Source organism: Andrena cerasifolii, unplaced genomic scaffold (assembly GCF_050908995.1).
Source record: "Andrena cerasifolii isolate SP2316 unplaced genomic scaffold, iyAndCera1_principal scaffold1327, whole genome shotgun sequence".
In the NCBI taxonomy this organism is placed as follows: domain Eukaryota; kingdom Metazoa; phylum Arthropoda; class Insecta; order Hymenoptera; family Andrenidae; genus Andrena; species Andrena cerasifolii.
This window is the reverse complement of record NW_027486219.1, coordinates 12,564-19,536: the sequence shown is the minus strand read 5'-3', so window position 1 is coordinate 19,536 and position 6,973 is coordinate 12,564. Positions and strand designations below refer to the sequence as shown.

The window sequence follows — 6,973 nt, the reverse complement described above, 5'->3', positions numbered from 1 at the left end:
TCCTCTAATTTCTTTACCTATTTTTTATTTACCTTTTTTCCTTGATTTATTTAGCAATTTTTCCCTATTTTATTTACCTATTTTTTCTCTATTTATTTACGTTTTGTTCTCTATTTAGTTACCTCTTCTTATCCTCTATTTATTTACCAATTTTTTCTCTAGTTATTTACCCATTTTCTTTCTCATTTATTTACCTATTTTTTCCTCAAATTTCTTTACCTATTTTTTTATTTACCTTTTTTTCTTTGAATTATTTAGCTATATATCTCTATGTATACACCGATTTTTTCTCCAGATAATTTACCTATTTTTTCTCTATTTATTTTCCTATTTTTTCTCTATTTGTTTACCTCTTTTGTTTTCTCTACTTATTTACCTATTTTTCTCTGTTTATTTACCTATTTTTCCCTGTTTTATTTACCTATTTTTTCTCTATTTATTTACCTATTTTTCTCTATTTAGTTACCTCGTGTTTTCCTCTATTTATTTACCAATTTTTCTCTAGTTATTTACCCATTTTCTTTCTCATTTATTTACCTATTTTTTCCTTAAATTTCTTTACCTATTTTTTTATTTACCTTTTTTTCTTTGAATTATTTAGCTATATATCTCTATGTATACACCGATTTTTTCTCCAGATAATTTACCTATTTTTTCTCTATTTATTTACCCATTTTTCTTCTCATTTATTTACCTATTTTTTCCTCTAATTTCTTTACCTATTTTTTATTTACCTTTTTTCCTTGATTTATTTAGCAATTTTTCCCTATTTTATTTACCTATCTTTTCTCTATTTATTTACGTTTTGTTCTCTATTTAGTTACCTCTTCTTATCCTCTATTTATTTACCAATTTTTTCTCTAGTTATTTACCCATTTTCTTTCTCATTTATTTACCTATTTTTTCCTCAAATTTCTTTACCTATTTTTTTATTTACCTTTTTTTTCTTTGAATTATTTAGCTATATATCTCTATGTATACACCGATTTTTTCTCCAGATAATTTACCTATTTTTTCTCTATTTATTTTCCTCTTTTTTCTCTACTTGTTTACCTCTTTTGTTTTCTCTACTAATTTACCTATTTTTCTCTGTTTATTTACCTATTTTTCCCTATTTTATTTACCTATTTTTCTCTATTTATTTACCTATTTTTCCCTATGTTATTTACCTATTTTTTCTGTATATATTTACCTCTTTTTTTTCTCTATTAATTTACCTATTTTTTCTCTAGTTATTTACCTCTTTTTTCTGTATTTATTTGCCTACTTTGTTTTCTCTACTTCATTACCTATTTTTCTCTATTTATTTGCCTGTTTTTTTCTCTAAATTATTTACCTATTTTTTCTCTATTTATTTACCTCCTTTGTTTTCTCTATTTATTTACCTTTTTTCCCTCTTTTTATTTACCTATTTTTTTTAATTAGCTATTTTTCTCTATTTATACACCTATTTTTTCTCTATTTATTTTCCTATTTTTTCTCTATTTGTTTACCTCTTTTGTTTTCTCTACTTAGTTACCTATTTTTCTCTGTTTATTTACCTATTTTTCCCTATTTTATTTACCTATTTTTTCTCTATTTATTTACCTATTTTTCTCTATTTAGTTACCTCGTGTATTCCTCTGTTTATTTACCAATTTTTTCTCTAGTTATTTACCCATTTTTCTTCTCATTTATTTACCTATTTTTTTCCTCTAATTTCTTTACCTATTTTTTATTTACCTTTTTTCCTTGATTTATTTAGCAATTTTTCCCTATTTTATTTACCTATCTTTTCTCTATTTATTTACGTTTTGTTCTCTATTTAGTTACCTCTTCTTATCCTCTATTTATTTACCAATTTTTTCTCTAGTTATTTACCCATTTTCTTTCTCATTTATTTACCTATTTTTTCCTCAAATTTCATTACCTATTTTTTTATTTACCTTTTTTTCTTTGAATTATTTAGCTATATATCTCTATGTATACACCGATTTTTTCTCCAGATAATTTACCTATTTTTTCTCTATTTATTTTCCTATTTTTTCTCTATTTGTTTACCTCTTTTGTTTTCTCTACTTATTTACCTATTTTTCTCTGTTTATTTACCTATTTTTCCCTGTTTTATTTACCTATTTTTTCTCTATTTATTTACCTATTTTTCTCTATTTAGTTACCTCGTGTTTTCCTCTATTTATTTACCAATTTTTTCTCTAGTTATTTACCCATTTTCTTTCTCATTTATTTACCTATTTTTTCCTCAAATTTCTTTACCTATTTTTTTATTTACCTTTTTTTCTTTGAATTATTTAGCTATATATCTCTATGTATACACCGATTTTTTCTCCAGATAATTTACCTATTTTTTCTCTATTTATTTTCCTATTTTTTCTCTATTTGTTTACCTCTTTTGTTTTCTCTACTTATTTACCTATTTTCCTTTGTTTATTTACCTATTTTCCCCTAATTTATTTACCTATTTTTCTCTATTTATTTACCTCTTTTTTCTGTATTTATTTACCTATTTTTTCTCTAGTTATTTACCTCTTTTTTCTGTATTTATTTACCTACTTTGTTTTCTCTACTTCACTACCTATTTTTCTCTATTTATTTGCCTATTTTTTTCTCTAAATTATTTACCTATTTTTCTCTATTTGTTTACCTCCTTTCTTTTCTCTATTTATTTACCTTTTTTCCCCTCTATTTATTTACCTATTTTTTTTAATTAGCTATTTTTCTCTATTTATACACCTATTTTTTCTCTAGTTTATTTACCTCTTTTTTCTGTATTTATGTACCTACTTTGTTTTCTCTACATCATTACCTATTTTTCTCTGTTTATTTACCAATTTTTTCCTCTAATTTATTTACCTAATTTTTTATTTACCTTTTTTCCTTTGGTTTATTTACCTATTTTTCTCTATTTATACACCTATTTTTTCTCCAGATAATTTACCTATTTTTTCTCTATTTATTTACCTATTTTTTCTCTATTTATTTCCTATTTTTTCTCTATTTGTTTACCTCTTTTGTTTTCTCTACTTATTTACCTATTTTTCTCTGTTTATTTACCTATTTTTCCCTATTTTATTTACTTATTTTTTCTCTATTTATTTACCTATTTTTCTCTATTTAGTTACCTCGTGTTTTCCTCTGTTTATTTACCAATTTTTTCTCTAGTTATTTACCCATTTTTCTTCTCATTTATTTACCTATTTTTTCCTCTAATTTCTTTACCTATTTTTTATTTACCTTTTTTCCTTGATTTATTTAGCAATTTTTCCCTATTTTATTTACCTATCTTTTCTCTATTTATTTACGTTTTGTTCTCTATTTAGTTACCTCTTCTTATCCTCTATTTATTTACCAATTTTTTCTCTAGTTATTTACCCATTTTCTTTCTCATTTATTTACCTATTTTTTCCTCAAATTTCTTTACCTATTTTTTTATTTACCTTTTTTTTCTTTGAATTATTTAGCTATATATCTCTATGTATACACCGATTTTTTCTCTAGTTTATTTACCTCTTTTTTCTGTATTTATGTACCTACTTTGTTTTCTCTACATCATTACCTATTTTTCTCTGTTTATTTACCAATTTTTTCCTCTAATTTATTTACCTAATTTTTTATTTACCTTTTTTCCTTTGGTTTATTTACCTATTTTTCTCTATTTATACACCTATTTTTTCTCCAGATAATTTACCTATTTTTTCTCTATTTATTTACCTATTTTTTCTCTATTTATTTTCCTATTTTTTCTCTATTTGTTTACCTCTTTTGTTTTCTCTACTTATTTACCTATTTTTCTCTGTTTATTTACCTATGTTTCCCTATTTTATTTACTTATTTTTTCTCTATTTATTTACCTATTTTTCTCTATTTAGTTACCTCGTGTTTTCCTCTGTTTATTTACCAATTTTTTCTCTAGTTATTTACCCATTTTTCTTCTCATTTATTTACCTATTTTTTCCTCTAATTTCTTTACCTATTTTTTATTTACCTTTTTTCCTTGATTTATTTAGCAATTTTTCCCTATTTTATTTACCTATCTTTTCTCTATTTATTTACGTTTTGTTCTCTATTTAGTTACCTCTTCTTATCCTCTATTTATTTACCAATTTTTTCTCTAGTTATTTACCCATTTTCTTTCTCATTTATTTACCTATTTTTTCCTCAAATTTCTTTACCTATTTTTTTATTTACCTTTTTTTTCTTTGAATTATTTAGCTATATATCTCTATGTATACACCGATTTTTTCTCCAGATAATTTACCTATTTTTTCTGTATTTATTTTCCTCTTTTTTCTCTACTTGTTTACCTCTTTTGTTTTCTCTACTAATTTACCTATTTTTCTCTGTTTATTTACCTATTTTTCCCTATTTTATTTACCTATTTTTTCTCTATTTATTTACCTATTTTTCCCTATGTTATTTACCTATTTTTTCTGTATATATTTACCTCTTTTTTCTCTATTAATTTACCTATTTTTTCTCTAGTTATTTACCTCTTTTTTCTGTATTTATTTGCCTACTTTGTTTTCTCTACTTCATTACCTATTTTTCTCTATTTATTTGCCTGTTTTTTTCTCTAAATTATTTACCTATTTTTTCTCTATTTATTTACCTCCTTTGTTTTCTCTATTTATTTACCTTTTTTCCCTCTTTTTATTTACCTATTTTTTTTAATTAGCTATTTTTCTCTATTTATACACCTATCTTTTCTCTAGTTTATTTACCTCTTCTTTCTGTATTTATTTACCTACTTTGTTTTCTCTACTTCATTACCTATTTTTCTCTGTTTATTTACCTATTATTTCCTTTAATTTTATTTACATATTTTTTATTTACCTTTTTTCCTTTGGTTTATTTACCTATTTTTCTCTATTTATACACCTATTTTTTCTCTACCTAATTTACCTATTCTTTCTCTCATTTTTTACCTATTTTTTCTCTATTTATTTACCTATTTTTTCCTTTAATTTATTTACCTATTGCTTTATTTACCTTTTTTCTTTGATTTATTTAGCTATTTATCTATATTTATACACCTATTTTTCTCTAGATAATTTAACTATTTTTCTCTATTTATTTCCCTATTTTTTCTCTATTTATTTACCTCTTTTGTTTTCTCTATTTATTTACCTATTTTTTCTCTAGTGATTTACCTCTTTTTTCTGTATTTATTTACCTACTTTGTTTTCTCTAATTTCTTTACCTATTTTTTTATTTACCTTTTTTCTATGATTTATTTAGCTATTTATCTCTATGTATACACCTATTTTTTCTCCAGATAATTTACCTATTTTTTCTCTATTTATTTTCCTATTTTTTCTCTATTTGTTTACCTCTTTTGTTTTCTCTACTTATTTACCTATTTTCCTCTGTTTATTTACCTATTTTCCCCTAATTTATTTACCTATTTTTCTCTATTTATTTACCTCTTTTTTCTGTATTTATTTACCTATTTTTTCTCTAGTTATTTACCTCTTTTTTCTGTATTTATTTACCTACTTTGTTTTCTCTACTTCACTACCTATTTTTCTCTATTTATTTGCCTATTTTTTTCTCTAAATTATTTACCTATTTTTCTCTATTTATTTACCTCCTTTCTTTTCTCTATTTATTTACCTTTTTTTCCCCTCTATTTATTTACCTATTTTTTTTAATTAGCTATTTTTCTCTATTTATACACCTATTTTTTCTCTAGTTTATTTACCTCTTTTTTCTGTATTTATTTACCTACTTTGTTTTCTCTACTTCATTACCTATTTTTCTCTGTTTATTTACCAATTTTTTCCTCTAATTTATTTACCTAATTTTTTATTTACCTTTTTTCCTTTGGTTTATTTACCTATTTTTCTCTATTTATACACCTATTTTTTCTCCAGATAATTTACCTATTTTTTCTCTATTTATTTACCTATTTTTTCTCTATTTATTTTCCTATTTTTTCTCTATTTGTTTACCTCTTTTGTTTTCTCTACTTAGTTACCTATTTTTCTCTGTTTATTTACCTATTTTTCCCTATTTTGTTTACCTATTTTTTCTCTATTTATTTACCTATTTTTCTCTATTTAGTTACCTCGTGTATTCCTCTGTTTATTTACCAATTTTTTCTCTAGTTATTTACCCATTTTTCTTCTCATTTATTTACCTATTTTTTCCTCTAATTTCTTTACCTATTTTTTATTTACCTTTTTTCCTTGATTTATTTAGCAATTTTTCCCTATTTTATTTACCTATTTTTTCTCTATTTATTTACGTTTTGTTCTCTATTTAGTTACCTCTTCTTATCCTCTATTTATTTACCAATTTTTTCTCTAGTTATTTACCCATTTTCTTTCTCATTTATTTACCTATTTTTTCCTCAAATTTCTTTACCTATTTTTTTATTTACCTTTTTTTCTTTGAATTATTTAGCTATATATCTCTATGTATACACCGATTTTTTCTCCAGATAATTTACCTATTTTTTCTCTATTTATTTTCCTATTTTTTCTCTATTTGTTTACCTCTTTTGTTTTCTCTACTTATTTACCTATTTTTCTCTGTTTATTTACCTATTTTTCCCTGTTTTATTTACCTATTTTTTCTCTATTTATTTACCTATTTTTCTCTATTTAGTTACCTCGTGTTTTCCTCTATTTATTTACCAATTTTTTCTCTAGTTATTTACCCATTTTCTTTCTCATTTATTCCTATTTTTTCCTCAAATTTCTTTACCTATTTTTTTATTTACCTTTCTTTCTTTGAATTATTTAGCTATATATCTCTATGTATACACCGATTTTTTCTCCAGATAATTTACCTATTTTTTCTCTATTTATTTTCCTATTTTTTCTCTATTTGTTTACCTCTTTTGTTTTCTCTACTTATTTACCTATTTTCCTCTGTTTATTTACCTATTTTCCCCTAATTTATTTACCTATTTTTCTCTATTTATTTACCTCTTTTTTCTGTATTTATTTACCTATTTTTTCTCTAGTTATTT

The 6,973-nt window shown here is 22.9% G+C and overlaps 1 long non-coding RNA gene across 2 annotated transcripts; it reads right to left on the bottom strand.

Annotated features, from left to right (window-relative positions):
- Window positions 1–1,112: 1,112 nt before the first annotated feature.
- On the bottom strand, window positions 1,113–6,637 carry LOC143378223 (uncharacterized). Of its 2 annotated transcripts, XR_013087833.1 has the most exons (3): window positions 5,563–6,637; window positions 4,396–5,515; window positions 1,113–3,802 (listed from the first exon to the last, which is right to left on the bottom strand). It is a non-coding gene; the product is annotated as an uncharacterized LOC143378223 (long non-coding RNA). The 2 variants fall into 2 exon arrangements; XR_013087832.1 differs by having other exon boundaries at window positions 4,396–6,637.
- Window positions 6,638–6,973: the final 336 nt, after the last annotated feature.